The 16,022-nt window shown below is 37.9% G+C and overlaps 1 protein-coding gene across 2 annotated transcripts in view; it reads right to left on the minus strand.

Annotated features, from left to right (window-relative positions):
* Positions 1-16,022, minus strand: part of LOC149147151 (syntaxin-31-like) — a 294,644-nt gene that overhangs the window by 113,742 nt on the left and 164,880 nt on the right. The gene's annotated exons all lie outside the window — the stretch shown is intronic.

The raw sequence follows: 16,022 nt of genomic DNA on the forward strand, positions 1-16,022 counted from the left end.
TAATGTTAGTTTTTGATGGATATGGTAGCATCAGACAAGTGTTCTAGTCTTAGATGATGCGGCTACGGAACAATAGATCTCCAAAACGCAGAAAAGGTTTCATGAGATAAGCTTGGGAAACACCTTAATTAAATTAATTTTTCATAGTTAAATAATCAAAGGCTCATATCGTTTTGGCTTGATCCGTGGCTTTTTTTAGAAGTTTCACCCCTGATTAAATTAATACCATTTATATTTTAATTTTCGTAAGTTTAGACTTAGGAACCCCATTAAAAATATTAATTATTTTAATAAAATCACTTCTGGGTAAAATTTCCCTGCAAAATTTGAGGCTTAGAGCACATCCGATGCTACCCTAAATCAACATTATGGATATGGTAACATCGGACAAGTGTTTTAGTCTCAGATGATGCTAAGTGGCTAAGGAACACTAGATCTCCAAAACCCAGAAAAAGTTTCACAAAATAATCTTGGGAAACACCTAATTCAATTAATTTGCCATAATTAAAATATTTCGTAAGTCTAACTTAGGAACAATGGTAAATTAAAGTTAATTAATTAAGGATGTTCAAGATTGCTCTAGAGGCTTCTATTGATGAAGTCTAATTGATCTTAGCCATCAATGGAGATTAAATCTTTGTCGTTGAGACACCAACGAGAGATTATAACAGCAGGTCAAAGGGCTTGGAGATAGCATCAGTGTGATTATTGTGAGCATGGCAGATCGAGCTACCAAGTTCGCAGTTTTCAATGAGGGCGCAGTTCGAGCCAGGGAAAGAGCATCGAAGAGAGGGAGCAGCAGAAATTTGGGAGAAGAGATCTGGAGAAAATCTTCCTCATTTTCCAGTGTCCGGGAGGCAGGGAAGAAAAGGCTGAATTATCTGTAGAAGAGGTCGATTTGAGCAGTGTGAGTTAGTCAGTCCAACAGTGCGAGTTGCCAGAAGAGGGTTTATTCAGTTGTTGGAGGCTAGATCAGTATCTGGAAGGCAGAACTAATTCATTCCAAAGGCAAAGGGAGGCTAGACAACCCAAATGGAGGCAGATCCAGGGTTGTACGAATTGCTCAAAGGCAAGAGTGTGAGTTGCCAATGTGGGGTGCGAACAAGTTAGAAGAGGCCGAGTTGATTTGCAGAGGAGATCTCGGATCTCCAATATATTTTGTCAGTGTATTGTGAGAGGATAGCTAGTTGGGCATCCAGTTGTAATAATTTACAAATTGTTGCATAATAAAATAAACCCTCATCTGCTGCACCAGTTTTCCCTTCAAGGTTTTTTTCGGGGACATTTAGTCCAAAATAACGATGTCAATTTTATTGTGTGTGCATCTATTTCTCATTTCCATATTTTTTTACAAGTCCGCAACATTTTTATTGTGACAAATGCATCAGTGATTTAATCGTTATTTGTCGTAAACAAATAACATTATAATGACCCAACTACAATTACAAACAGAATGTGAATATTATCATGCATACAAAGCATGCATATGATTGCTACAAGGCATGCAATAGTATACCTACTAGTCAATATTGAACATGTCTAAATATAGGGTAATGAATTGATTTGTGAAGTAAATACATAACTCACCAAAGTATGATGAATATATTAAACGGGTTACTTAGTATGCATACCACCGTTATAATATATAATTAGTATATTATTTAACAATAAAGTAGATATACAAGAATGTAAACTAAATTAATTTAATTTATAAAATTAATTAAATTTTAAAAAATAAGAATTAAATTAAAATATTTTAATAAAAGTATAAAATTAAATTAAACTATAAAATAAGAATTAAATTAAAATCTTAATAAATGGATAAGTTACAGTTACAAAAGTTTTAATTGAAACTTGTGAATAAATAGTAAAGTAAAAGTTAGAAACCCATACATATTATTCAATAACCATCTAACCACCTCTTCAAAACCTTAGAGAAGGCAAATGACTAAGCTAGATCTCCATGTGCTGGAAGGCAAGGGAGACAGAAGGCCTGGCTAGAGATTGAGATGGTGGTGTGGGGGAGGTATAAGGAGAAGGTGTAATGCACAGAGAAGAAGAGGGAATTTTCCGGAGAGGCAAGGAGGAATTTTTCAACAGAGTTGCAAACAAAGTGAGGATTAAGCCTTGATTGTTCTTGAAGCTTTTGGGCACGGGGACCAAAGTGCTTCAATTTTGAAGTATTTTGGAGCTGGGTACCGAGGTTGTGCCCAGTTTGGCAAGGAGGATTTGGTCATTTTGGTAACGGGAGCAAATTTGGAGCTACAACAGCTCAAGATCGACTTCAAACACGGAAACCAAGTAGATGTATGTGTATTAAATTGATAAATTCTTGTTTAAATTGTAACCAATAAATTCTGGTAGAATTTGGTAAATTTCTGCTTTAATTGTAACCAGTAATTTGTAGCTGTTAGAATTTAGGGATTTGTTTTGGTAAGGGTAATAGAGCATTCGTGGAAATTTCACAAATAAAATATTGCAACCCTGCCTCTAGGTCTCCCCACTCATCCCTGGTAACCAACTCCAGGATGGCTTGACATCCTCCCTCCCTTTTGCTCAGTACCAAGATTTTCAGCTACTTCCAGTGTCTAACACTTCTATTGTACCAGCACCTTATCTTTTACCCTAGTTTTTTAAGCTTTAATGTTCTTTACCTAGAAATTAAATGGTTAGTCTCTAGCCTGCTCTTTAAATCTTATATATTTATGTTTTTTAACATTGTTCTGGCAGATGCCCTGGAACTCGTATTTTGTACCAACAATGGATGTACTATCTTTAGTCCCTTTGACCTACTTTTTGCTGAAATTTCTCAGAGTCCAGAATTCAGAAATCTGACATCTTAACTAGAGGTTTTCCGGATCTTAAACCCTGTGAATTCATCCTTAGGGCTGTTATGACATATAAAAGAAAACAGCAGTGGAAATGGACAATATTTCTATCCTTAACAAGCCAATTTTCTAAAAATCAATCCAACAAGAAAAAATACTGAAGTGTTCCAATGAGGTTCAGCTCTCCAGGACAATCTTATCAGGCATTAACCAGATTTGAAATCTTTTATTTACAGTAGCAAACACAGCAGTAAAACAGTCAAATTTTTTTCAATTACAATGTTAAATCACTTAACATAATCGCCTTTCACTTATGTCAAATCATCAATACATATATAGCTGTAAATTAGAAGTCATGAAGAACATAGATGGCTGAAAATCAAATCTGCAATTTACACAAGTATTGGACCGCTGAAAACCTCATTAATACACATAACATGAAGTTGTTGTACATACCATCACCTCATCACAAGGCTAGTACAATCCACTAGCTCCCCAAAACCCTAGCTCAAGAAAAGAATGAAACCAGCTGCTCAACCATGGAACTCCAACATGCATGAATCACTCAGACAGGTCCTCCAAGGCAAGACATCTCCTCTGTTTCTCCTTCTTTGCCAAATACACCCTAGGGTTTCATCCCAAAACATCAATCTCACATCTCCAATGGATGAAACCCTAACCCAAGACTTCGAGATGCTCCAAGAAGATCAAGAAACTCTAGTGACTCCAAGAGAGAGATAGACAGACAGACAAAGCATAAATGAATATCTAAGAGAGAGAAGCTAATTAGTGTGCTCCACTTGATCACATCTCTAACCCAAGAGTGATAAGCATAATGAGCTATGATGAATATGAGTGATCATCACCAACATCTTCACAAGAGTAAATCCTAGTATGTCACAAGGATTGAGCTCCAAATGAATATGTCCTCTCTAGACTTCATTACTCCTCATAGGCTTTCCTCATGAACCATAGAGACTTCCTCCAAGAAGACAAGCACAAAGAAAAGAGTACAATGATGATAACAAATGAACAAACTCTCCCCTTCCTCCATATATATGAGAGGTAAGCAAGACCAACAATACATATGTGGGCTAATAACCTTGGAAGCAACCTACAATAAATAGATGTAGGCTCACATAAGTGAAGCGCTCCACTCCAAGGGTACAATGTCAAGCTCCAAGGCAATGTACACAATAAGGGCTCAAAGATGATGTCACTATAAAAGGTGTGTCCACACCCTTCTATCACAAGCCCACAAACATTCAATTGCGCCTCCTAGGCCATTTACACCACTAGGTCCACTCCCCCCAGATGAGCATCGTCGCAACCCAAGCATCCTTGAGACAACTGCAAGCCTCCATATATGAATCCAAGCTACCCTATGTTTTCTAGGGCCTAATGCCCTCCTCCAAGACAAACAATGCTCTTCCTCCTAAGATGGGTATTCTCCAAGCAAGTGAACCTCTCCGTGTGGCCATCGTGATGGACTTCCCCCAAACAATCAAGAGAGCTCCAATGCCTTAGGGGAGAATACCGAGAAAGAAGCCAACTAAGGTCAAACAACCATTGAGAAAGCTACCTTCAATGTACAAATCCATCATGGACTAGATCTATGTATCAATCCATCTCAAACCATCTCAAGGCTGAACATACACAATGTACCCTAAATCTCATGACACACCACCAAAAATGGTGCAAATATTTTCGGAGTAACCCAAAAGCTAACATTTTTGTTGTCTCTCGATGGGCAATAACAAGATTATCTTATCCTAACATAAATGTTAAGATGTACTAACGGTCACATATGTGTTAAGTGACCAACTAGGTTAATCAAATGTTGTTCAAGTCAAGTGATGGTAGTTAGGGTAACTAGGTAGCACAACTACTTAATGTATAAATAAAAGGATTCTAAAACATTGAATCAATGACTAGTTCATTAATGAAATAATATTATCCTTACACCCATTTCTCTCTCATGACCATGCACCTCTAATAACAAATAGTGGTATTAATGTGAGCAACGTTTAGAGCTTGTGGATGAGGTTGCTACCCTTTGAAAATGTAGGAGTCATTCTGCATTGTTGGGAACCTTTCTCTCTCATCAAGCACAAAAGAAGACCCTTGGAGTTCAGTAGCAATTTGATGGAGAGTCTTCTTTCCAGGTCAACCCAAGAAAACATTGGTGACTGATGCAAGAAGAATCCCTAGAATAAGAACACCCTACTATATTAGGGCTCCAAAGCATGATTTATAATAAGTTAAGCGATCAAATACAACCAAAAGCACGAAGGCCTTACACATGGGAAGTCTAGAGCAAAAATTCCCTAGCTTGGAGGAGGCCTAGGGCAAGACAAGTGACAGAGAAAATAGCTTGTGGAGGAACACCCTAGATTAGAGAATTGTTTTTCTCAAAGAGGGTCACTTACAATGAACATTACACTTCAAAGGAGCATTGTGGTTGCTTGATCATGAATATACCTTGTGCAAGTGGGATGTTTGGTGTAAAATGAGCTTTAAAAGCATGATAAAAAGACTTCATGGGCAATAACATTCTCTAAGGTGCATACCACATATTTGAAGGCATGTTTCACAATTGAGGCATTGGGGACAAGGATACTTGGTTCAAGGTGTGTTCTACATATTTGGAGGAAAGTTCTTTGCAGAAGGAAACACCATGTAACATGATTGACATACTCCCATCCCCTAACCAAAGAACAAAGGCATACTCAAAAGAATTAGAATGATAACATGTGGAAATAAAACCTATGAAAATCGAATGAGGTCCCAATAAGCCAAAGGAAGATCAAATTAGGACATCATGATCACTCCAGAGGAGGTGCACTAGAGCTAGATGTCTCTCCAAGTGATGCATTAGGGATAAGGGAGGCTCTAATATACACAAGAATGGCCTCGGTAGGAGGACATTTGATATTAAGCTTTACACCTTAGCAATAACACCTTGCAAAGAGATATTAAAGCAATAAAAGGTTACAGTTGTAATAAACATAGATATACCTTAACAAACATTACATCTCACAATCAGAACTAACGCAGAACATCACAAGAACCATCAAAAATATCAAAGCAAACATAACACAATTTAACTATTAGACCAGAAATTAACCATAGATAAATCAATTAAACATATAAAAGATTTTATATATAGCTAACATCCCATCATCCATTAATATGTTTGTTCTTAGTTTTAGCATGGATCGGAACATTCCAAGAAAAAAAATCACATGTCTTATGGTGGGGGAACCTCTAATGAAGGAAAAATCCGACTTTGGCGCTTATCTCAATTGCAATTAAACATTACGGTCAATGGATGCTTCTCTTCATAATCCGATATTAAAAAATGTCAAAAACATGAGCATCCTCTACTCTATCCTTATCTCCTCCATTTATACAAAAGGGTCACTTGATCCAGTCAATACAATGACTAGGCGCACACCTTTACTTTCTTCTTTTAATCAACAGAAATATTTTATATACATAAAATTAACATGGGCATAGATAATAATATAAAAACATAAAAATAATAAATATAATATATAACATATAAAATAAATTTAATGATAAAAGGTTCACCTTTTCTATGAAAGTCACAAGGCCCTCTTCAAGTTGCATTTATATATGGGCCTCCCAATTGTAAAAGCATCATTCATTTATCTCTTGATAAAATATCCATTTATATACTTTTATTCTGTCCAACTAAAGTCAAAATCCTAAACAAATCCACTACATTGCTATCAAAGCCATACAAATCCATACACCCCATCAATCATCCTACAAATCACTACAACATTGCTATCATACAACACTATAGTCATACAACTATATTGCATACACTACAGTCGTACCAATTCTATTTGTTGCACAATTTCTCACACCACCATTTGTACACCCCCATAGTGAGTTCGTACACCCATAGGTTTTTTATTCATTTCCACAAACTGTTTGTACAACAATTTCAAAGGAATTGTAAACTGGGGTAGTCATATCATCTACAATTGTGGTCAACAAATTTCTTAATGGAGTCATTAAAGAAAACAACAAGGCCCAATAATGAAACAACTAAAGAAATATAGAGCCACGAGGAAGAATTTCTAAAAGCTTGCCTAGATAGAATGGACAACCAACGGGAATAATTAAAGGCAACGATCACCAAGCAAGGAACAAAACATACAAAAGCTTGTCTAGATATAATGAACAACCAACGGGAAGAATTAAAGGAAATGATCACCAAGCAATGAACAAACCATAAAAATACGTTGGAAATATGAGATGATACATTTCACAATATAATTAGAAAATGAGGATAAGAGAAAAGTGCTAGAGAAAAATTAAATGGTGATTATACTATTAGGTTCAAAAGAATAATGGAAAGATTGGATAAAATCACACATATTGCTTTACCAATCTCAAGTAAAGAAGTCCAAGAGCTATCTCTTTTAGGGAACACAACAAACCCAGGATTTCTGTTATGAAACCAGCTCACAAAAAGATAGAAAAGATAGATCAACGCCTTATAATTCAGCCTCTTCGAGGGGGCAACCTCCTTTACATTACACAAATGAACAATTCTTGGATGATACAAATGACAAGACCTCCTTTCTCTATATAGGAGTCTAAGGGGTTATAATATAATCAGAGCCGACATAACAATAATAATGTAAGGGCACAATAATAACAATAGTGGGCTTCTATAGGGCACAATAATAACAATATGGGGACTACATGGGTACAACAATATAATAAGGCGGTTGTACTAATAACAATAAGGGGTTACACTAGTAGTATAGGGGCCTAACAATTTCAAAATAGAGACCATCAAAAAATTAAAAAGGAATTAGCAAAGTATGACAAGAAACACATAGAGGAGCCATCATCTAGGTCAAAATAATGTAGATTATCAGTAAACTGAATCCCCCACTTGATGAAAGAGAACAAATAATAACATCCTCCAATAATTTGGAAGGAGAAACTTAAGATTGGTTTTTATGCTGGCCTATGAAATGAGACACTCATTCCTTCCATTGGAAAAACCCGACTGCTACATTATTAAAAAGATCTCATGATGAAGAAGAATATGATGTTTAAACCAAGTTTGCTTGTTCAAAACGAAAAGGAAATGTGAACGACTATACACATGAATGGGAGGTTATCGCAACTAGGAAAATCGGTCTCTTAGATGAACAGTTACTAAAATGTACATTGGTGAGTTGAAGGACTACATCCGTAGTGAAATAAAACTATGAAGGCCCAAAACTATTGATTAGATTAGACAGGCAACAAAACTATTGAACAAAAATATCTAGTCAAGTATACAGTACTCCACATGAAGGACGATGGAAAATATCAATGTCAGGCTATGTTACAATAAAATCTAGCACCTTCATGCCAAGCCTCACTAAGTGACATAAACCAAGTGCAACAATGGGAGTGTTAACATTGTCACCGCAACAACGAGCCTTGTTCTAGTGATGAACACAATCCAACACAAGGGAATCTTCCCCAGTAAATCTTAGGAATCAAATAACCCAATCAACTCAAGCTAAGTGCCCCCTATGGATTCTACAATTATTTCCACCCTAGGATAAAGATAGGAAATGAGGGTTTAGGATCGATTTAACAGTAATTTCCATCCCCCGCGGCGAGTGTCTATACCCGACGTCTGTCGGAAAGCGATCACCGTTGGAAGACCACACTAGCCACTTAGCTAGCACACTCAGTTCATCAAATCCTTAACACGCTTGGTACAACTGTGAAATGATTTTCACATTACTCCAGCCCTGTGCATTATACTCCAGACCAAGCTCGACCTGCGGGAAAATTATGACAATGAATGATGATGTACAATGGTTATTTCCTTAGTGGTGTGAGGGTGGCATCACTACATCCATATGTCCTCTCTCTGGCACCATTTTATTTCCCAGATCCTGTCCTATTCATTGTGGATTTCTAAAAATAGATGGTATCAACTCTGTCATCCAAGAATAGCCATGCCCATAGCATTCATCCTCTCCTCACATTCTCTAATTGGTCCACTCCTGATTGTTTTCTGGCTCTCCAAGTGCTGGACAGTATATCTTACTCTCAGCTTCGCTTTTTGCCACCCTCGGACTCCTCTACTTGCCAGATGGATTGGTAATTGGCCACTCAGTGTCACTATCATGGTGTGGCCCTCTCAGAGCATCATTTGCTTCATTGCTATTCGCAGGCTGCAGTGATGCAGAGTCTTAGTATTACTCTGGGAGGTTGCTTCTTCCTGTTGTGCTCGATTCTAATCTAAGGGCAACTCTCAGGCCCAACTTTAGGATGGGGGGCTCAGAATTCTAGCTCCAGGTGTACGCAAATTCAAGACTTCGGCTCGCTCCATCTTACGTTGTGTTTGCAATTCAGTGATGCAATAATAAGTTTCTCCATGGCGGACTAAAGGTGGCCTCACAGGACTCCATGGGTGGAGGAGTTAGGCTTGGATAGCTTCGTGGCAGATAGAATTCATGGCTTCGCACTAGTGGCTAACAAACGAATCGACATGGGTATTGTCCTGTGGGCTTCATTTGTGTGCCTGAAGGTTCGGAGCCCTGATTTGGGGCGGCTTCTCAAATCATGGCTCAAGAAAGGACAACCGTCAGTGGGTCGCGTTATGCAATATCCTATAGGATATTGGCTCGTGAGCAGATGTTGAAGGAAGGCTCGTGGTTCCTGCCTCATAGCTCCTCGTGGCACAGCGACTTCATGGCCTCAGAAAGGCACCAAGTCATACAATGGCTCTTGATACTGTTTTAATTGGCAATGAATAATTTCTGGCAATTCTAGCAATGTACAACTAGCTCCATAGAGCAAACCCAGATCTTTTGTACTCCATGGCATAGCATTAGGCATCTTAGTTACTCTTTTAACTTGTCTGAAGAACTTGTAAGCGAGAAAAACCTGCAATCTGAAGAAACTCAATCTATGGTTTTGGGTCGGTTTCCTATGTCTCTTCCATAGGCTCAGGGCAACCAATAGTAGCTCAAGATAGGTTCCCAAACACACAATCAAGAAATTACACTTGGTTGTCATAAATTAGCTCTTGAAATCATAATTGCAGCAATGTAATGGTTTATAACAGCAGCAAATTTAGCCCAGGAACTGTGATGATAAAAAGTAAAATGAGAGCTAAAATTATGAGTAAACAAGAGAATAAACTACAACAATTTTCTAAGGCTGAAAATGTTTATAACAGCACTAAACCCTAGACGTCAACCCTAATTAAGGTTTGGAAAATGCACATAAAATGTAACTTTTACATATTTAATGTAATGCAAACAATTCCTAACCCTAGGACAACCACATCCAAAACATTAAATGCTCAAAATATGTGATTTTGCCGAAGATAAACCCAAATTTACCCTAGAACAAGTAAAAATGGTTTTACAGCTTTAAGGATTGTCACAAGAGAGAAAGGATTAGTGCCTTCTCAATCTAGCACTAATGAAGTATAGAAACATACAAACCTGGGGAAACGTTGAAGTAGATAAAAGACTCAAAAGTGTTAGTCTTTGTAGCATCGGAGGTGTTCTAGTCTCGAGACTTTGTGGAGAGGCTAAAACACGGGAATTCCCTGTAACCCAGCAATCGTTTGTTGAAATTCCATCTAGAAGTGTCTCAATTAGATTATTAACCAATTTTTAAATATTTCCTAAATCTGAAGTTAGGAAATCTGGTTAATTAATCAGTATTAATTGAGAAAGGTGAGAGTTATCTAGAAACTCACATGGATTGACTAGGAAATAATCTCAGCCATTGATTAAGGTTTAATCTTGGCCGTTGGAGTCCCACAGTGAGATTATAAGAAGAAGTCGATGGGTAGATGGAAAAACACGCTTGTGACACTTGAGATCGATTTCCTTAGGCAGTTTGATTTCTCTAGAGAGCAGCAGTAGTTGTTAGAAGAGTTCTAGCCAGAGAAGGGAAGCATAGACAGAGAGGGGCAAAGACAGTGAGTCCGCAGGAGTTTTCCAAGTTCCAGAGAGTCAAAAAGAGGAGGCCGAGATTTTCTCCTGGAAGTAGCACAAGGACTGCGCAGTTGCTTTAGAAGAGCAATCCAATCCAGCGAAAGAGAAAGAAGTTTTAAGTTCCAAAGACTGGGAAAGTTTTCCAAAAGGGTCGGAGAAGCACTTTCCCAATTAGCAGCAAGCAGGACAGCTAGATTTGCAGTTGATTCACGCAGAGCGTGTGAGGAACTGTGCTAGGGTGACGCAGGGCTTGCGTAGAGCTAGTTGGACGACTAGTCTTTTAGAGGCAGTCAAGTGTTGGGATTGCTCGGAGAGAGGGTAAAATCCCTCAAATAATTTTTGCCAGTATTCCTCTTGGATAGATTCACCGGATTGGCAATATTTATTGTACTCAGAATTTCTCAATGCTGCTTAATAATAAAAACCCTCAGTTGTTGCATCGGTTTACCCGTATTGGGTTTTTCCAGGGACAATTGTCCAAAAATGACATTGTCATATTTTTGTGTGTGCGACAGTATTTTCTCAATTTACAATTTATCTTCCGCAATATTTTTATTTGTGAACATTGCAATGTGATTGATTCGTTGTTATCGTAGAAATAAATTGTTAAATTAATTTACAGTTGGAAGAATTAATTCTAGTTGTTGCAATAGAATTTCAGTAGTGAAATATTCACAATAAGAACTAGGGAAAGTTAACCTACTTACCCTAGCATTTTAATCAAGGTTCTCAATTTCAAAAATGGACTAAGGAAAGGAGCTAACATGCTATTTCCTCAAAGAATTTGAAGAAGGGTTAGTTTCACAAGCATCACGAAACAAATACCATGCTCACATCCTTAATCACGATCCATCCATCCAATAAAACATAAAACCAAGATAAAAGAAGTTAACATACTATAATTACCTGCATTCATCCAAAACTTCACCATAACCATCCATGAAAAGAGAACATCCACATCCCAGAAGTCCCCAAGCAAGTTGCTCAACTAGTCCAACATAAAGAACTAGAGAAGAGAGATATAATACAAGAGACTTGTGTCTCTCAAATTGTGCAATGATCAAATGAGCTAAGCACTCCCCTACTTATAATACGGCAACCAAGTGCTTTAGCTCTAATTAGGCTAAACATCCCTAAAAACAATAAACCCATGATACAAGGTGGATAGATCATCAAGTAGAACCCCAATATAGCCTCAAATGTGAAAATATAATGATAAAACATAAGAAATCCCCTCAAAAGGGCCACACGTGTGAGTGTACAGGCCTCAAAAGAGTATGTCATCCTCAAAAGACATGTCTCTCCATCAAAAGGTGCAACGAATGGTCCAAGAGGCATGTCTCCTTGTCAAAGGTCATGTCTCATCATTCAAAAGTGCTCTCTCAAACCAAATGCCATCCTCCTCATGCTCAAGTCATGTAATCATGTAGGAGCAAATTCCTTGCTCTAATGAGCAACATTCTAGGTGCCAATGGTGGAAGAGGGACTATGGAGGTGTGTCCAGTCATCATCAAGCCCAACAATCTCCATCAAGTGGCCAATGTCCATCATGAAGTGGAAGGTCCTCCAAAGGGTATGCAAGCATCATCTCTGAAGTATAGGAGAAGCATCATCAATGTCCTCTAAAGGACCATGACCACGTCTAGATCATAATCATGTAAGTACAAGCTCAAGGAATCAAGTGACAACCACCAACATGGACAGAAGAGTCATTGAAGCATAAGAAGTGAACCATCTTCAATGCTATAACCATGTAAGCATATCATACACTGTATCATCTTCAAACTTTACACTAACTTATAACCTTATACAAGTTGCCATATTTAGGAATGGGAGAATCATCAAATGCCCCTATCAAGTGCTCCTAGCCCTAAAGGGAAGAATAGTTCTTGTGCCAACCCATCAATCAATAGGTGTGAGTGATAACTGATGTGGTCTAGTGTGTACTTCATGAGAGGTACCATAGCCTTATACCTAGGTTATGCAAGACCATTATCCATGAGTGCCTTTATGAAGGGAGTGATCATGTTACTTGACCTCGACATTGCTTTTTTCACCCTTAGCCTTTTTCATTGGTTTGATTTGGCTTGCTTAGCAGGCTTTCCTAGAATTCATTTCAATCTTCTTCTTAGATGGGCAATTCATTGCTCATAAAGGTTGAGATGTTTTCTTTAAGTCCCTTTTAATTTTATAGGCATGACATGCATGGGACTAGGGTGATGGCCTCACATGAGGGGGTAGAGCCAAAGTTAACTCAGATTTTAATCATTATTCATCTCTTGCCACATTTTTCGTATTTTAATAATTGGCATATGCTTATAATTTCTTTCTTTTTTGCACCTACATCAACCTCTAGGCATTTTGAAGCCACTCGTCTCATAGGATGAGGCAAATAGGGAACTAGTATGAGCGACAAACAACAACCAAACAAAAGAAACGATAATGGATAAAGGATAAATCGCAAGTGTTAAGTATGGAAGGATGTGGACACACGACCTCTATCAAGGCCTCCTATTCGTGCCCCCACTAGAGAGTGAAAGAAAAGCCCCAAGGTACTTGCACATTACAAGAAGTAAAAGAAGACGACAACTGTGAAATAAGACAATTATAATTTACAAGCATTGTGATCCATTATCTGATTCCAACCCATGATCCTTACCTAGATGCCCAAAACAATGAATGTAAACACTTTATAGAAGACAACGGCCAATGTACCTCATGGTTGTTAACCTACCTTCATTGGAAGACCATAGTGATCAAGTGGATGAGCTGACCATGAGAGGCCTCTTCGAAGCTACTATCTAAGGATCATATTAGGTTGTTGGCTACAAATATGCATCTTAGGAAAAAAGTTTTCTCCTAGTGTTACCCATGCATATGGATGGTTAACAAGCTACAAATAAGAAATGGGTAAACAAGTGTAGATATTGTGGTGATAAGTGGTCACGCAAACATAAATTTAGCAAATCCAAAATCGTACAAGTATGGCGTTGAAAGAGAATAAAATACCGCCATTAGTGACTCCAATGAAGAGGGGAAAAAAGGACAACAATTGTCATAAATGTGGCAAGAACTAGACTTCAAGTCATAGATGTGCATCCAGTCACTCATATCATTGCAAAATTATAGATGGAAAGGGAGTATAGCTTTCCAGTGAAGAAATCGTTCTAGAATCTAATATGGATGTAAACCTGTTGAAGGTGCTAAATATCCACGAATGCACCAGCTGGAGTTTATTATTCTAACTTATTAGCAGTTCATTTGTTTATGGCAAATAACGAATAAATCACTAATGCATTATTCACAATAAAAACTTTGTGGAAATATAAACAAGGAACTGAGAAATAGATGCACACACACAATAAAAATGACACCAATATTTTTGGACTGAACGTCCCTAGAAAAGCCCCGAAGGGAGAACCAGTGTAGCAGATAAGGGGTTATTTTATTATGCAGAAATTTGAGAATTATTACAGTTGGATGCCCAACTGGAAATCCTCCAACAAATATAGATCACAACTGGCAAAATAAACTGGAGATCCTAGATCTCCTCTGCAAATCAACTCGACCTCTTCTGCCCTGCTCGCACCCCACACTGGAAACTTGCATTGATGCCTGGAACACAAACTGCAACCTTTGAGCAACACACACAGCTCTGGATCTACCTCCAACTAGGTTGTCTAGCCTCCCTCTGGCTCTGGAAGTGACTCGCTCTACCTCCTGGAAGATGATTTGTCCTCTGGCAACTGAATCAACCCTCTTCCAACAATTCGCACTGGGGTTTCTAGCTATTCGCATTGCTTGCCTCCTTTGCAGATGTACTCGGCCTCCCATTTCCTGCCACTCCAGCACTAAAAAAATATTGCGAATCTCTCTGGAATCCTACTCCCAAATTATTTGTTGCTCTCTCTCTTCGATGTTCTTCCCTTGGTTTGAACTGTGCCCTTGCTCAAGACTGCAAACTGGATAGCTCGATCACACTGATGTTCTCTCTAAGCCCTTCGACCTGCTCTTATAATCTCTCGTTGGGGTCTCAACAACCATGATATAATCTCCATCAATGGTTAAGATTGATTAGACTTCATCAATAGAAGTCTCTAGAGCAATCTCGAACATCCTTAATTAATTATCTTTAATTTACCACTTTTCCTAAGTTTGACTTAGGAAATACTTTAATTATGCCAAATTAATTTAATTAAGGTGTTTCCCAAGCTTATCTCGTGAAACCTTTTATGGGTTTTATTGATCTAGTGTTCCTTAGCCTCTTAGCATCATCTAACACTAGAACACATGTTCAATGCTACTCCATATCCAAAAATCAACAGAAGGTGTCATTAGCAGCAATCACATGCACGCGGCAAACACATTCTGAAGATGAATCAAAGAACCTTAACAAGGTTATAGTCCACAAGGAAGAAAAACAACAACCTATAGTACGTTATACTCCACCTCATCTCGAGAACAATAGTATTATCTCTAATAGTCAAAATGAACAAGCCATGATATCACTTGTAGCAACTAGAGGAAGAGTAGAACTAAGGACCCTAAAATTCAAGGTAAGTATAATGAGACGAAGAAAGTTCACTCACATAAAAATATTCCAAGTACATGTAATATGAAAACATCCATAAGGATGAATAAATAATATATATAAATGTTTGAGTATAAATGGTATGATGGAATACAATGAGGACCCTGTATATACACTTAGGTTGGATGCCCTTTCATGCACAGTCATGTCCTTTGAGACAAGTCATTTCATAATTATTAATTTATTATTATTATTTATACATATTTATGTTCATAAAATTGTCTTCACCTTTAGAAATGTTCTTCCCTCAAAGCATATTTATGGAATGGCTTGATGCCATTTTTCCGAGGTTGTAATCATTTTCCCGTCCCAATTTGATCTTTTGTTGAACCTTGCACTTACTTGATACCCTAAGTGATATTGGTACGCTAACTGGTTGAAATGTCTGCTCTTATGATTTGGATGTCGATAAAAAGTTGTTGTGACTCGATTTCCCCTTATCATGCTTGTGGTTGTTCCCACAAAATCTAGCAGGCCTTGAAGAGGCGTACCCTACAAGGCTATCACTAGACTAAGAGACAACAATGGGGTGATGGCCCTATGTCACCATAACCAAAACCCCCTACTCTTATGGATTTTCACCAATGGGAGGAG

The sequence above is a fragment of the Pinus tabuliformis genome, chromosome 9 (assembly GCF_031772625.1).
Source record: "Pinus tabuliformis cultivar Carrire ecotype Pingquan chromosome 9, CPIR1, whole genome shotgun sequence".
NCBI classification, from domain to species: Eukaryota; Viridiplantae; Streptophyta; class Pinopsida; order Pinales; family Pinaceae; genus Pinus; species Pinus tabuliformis.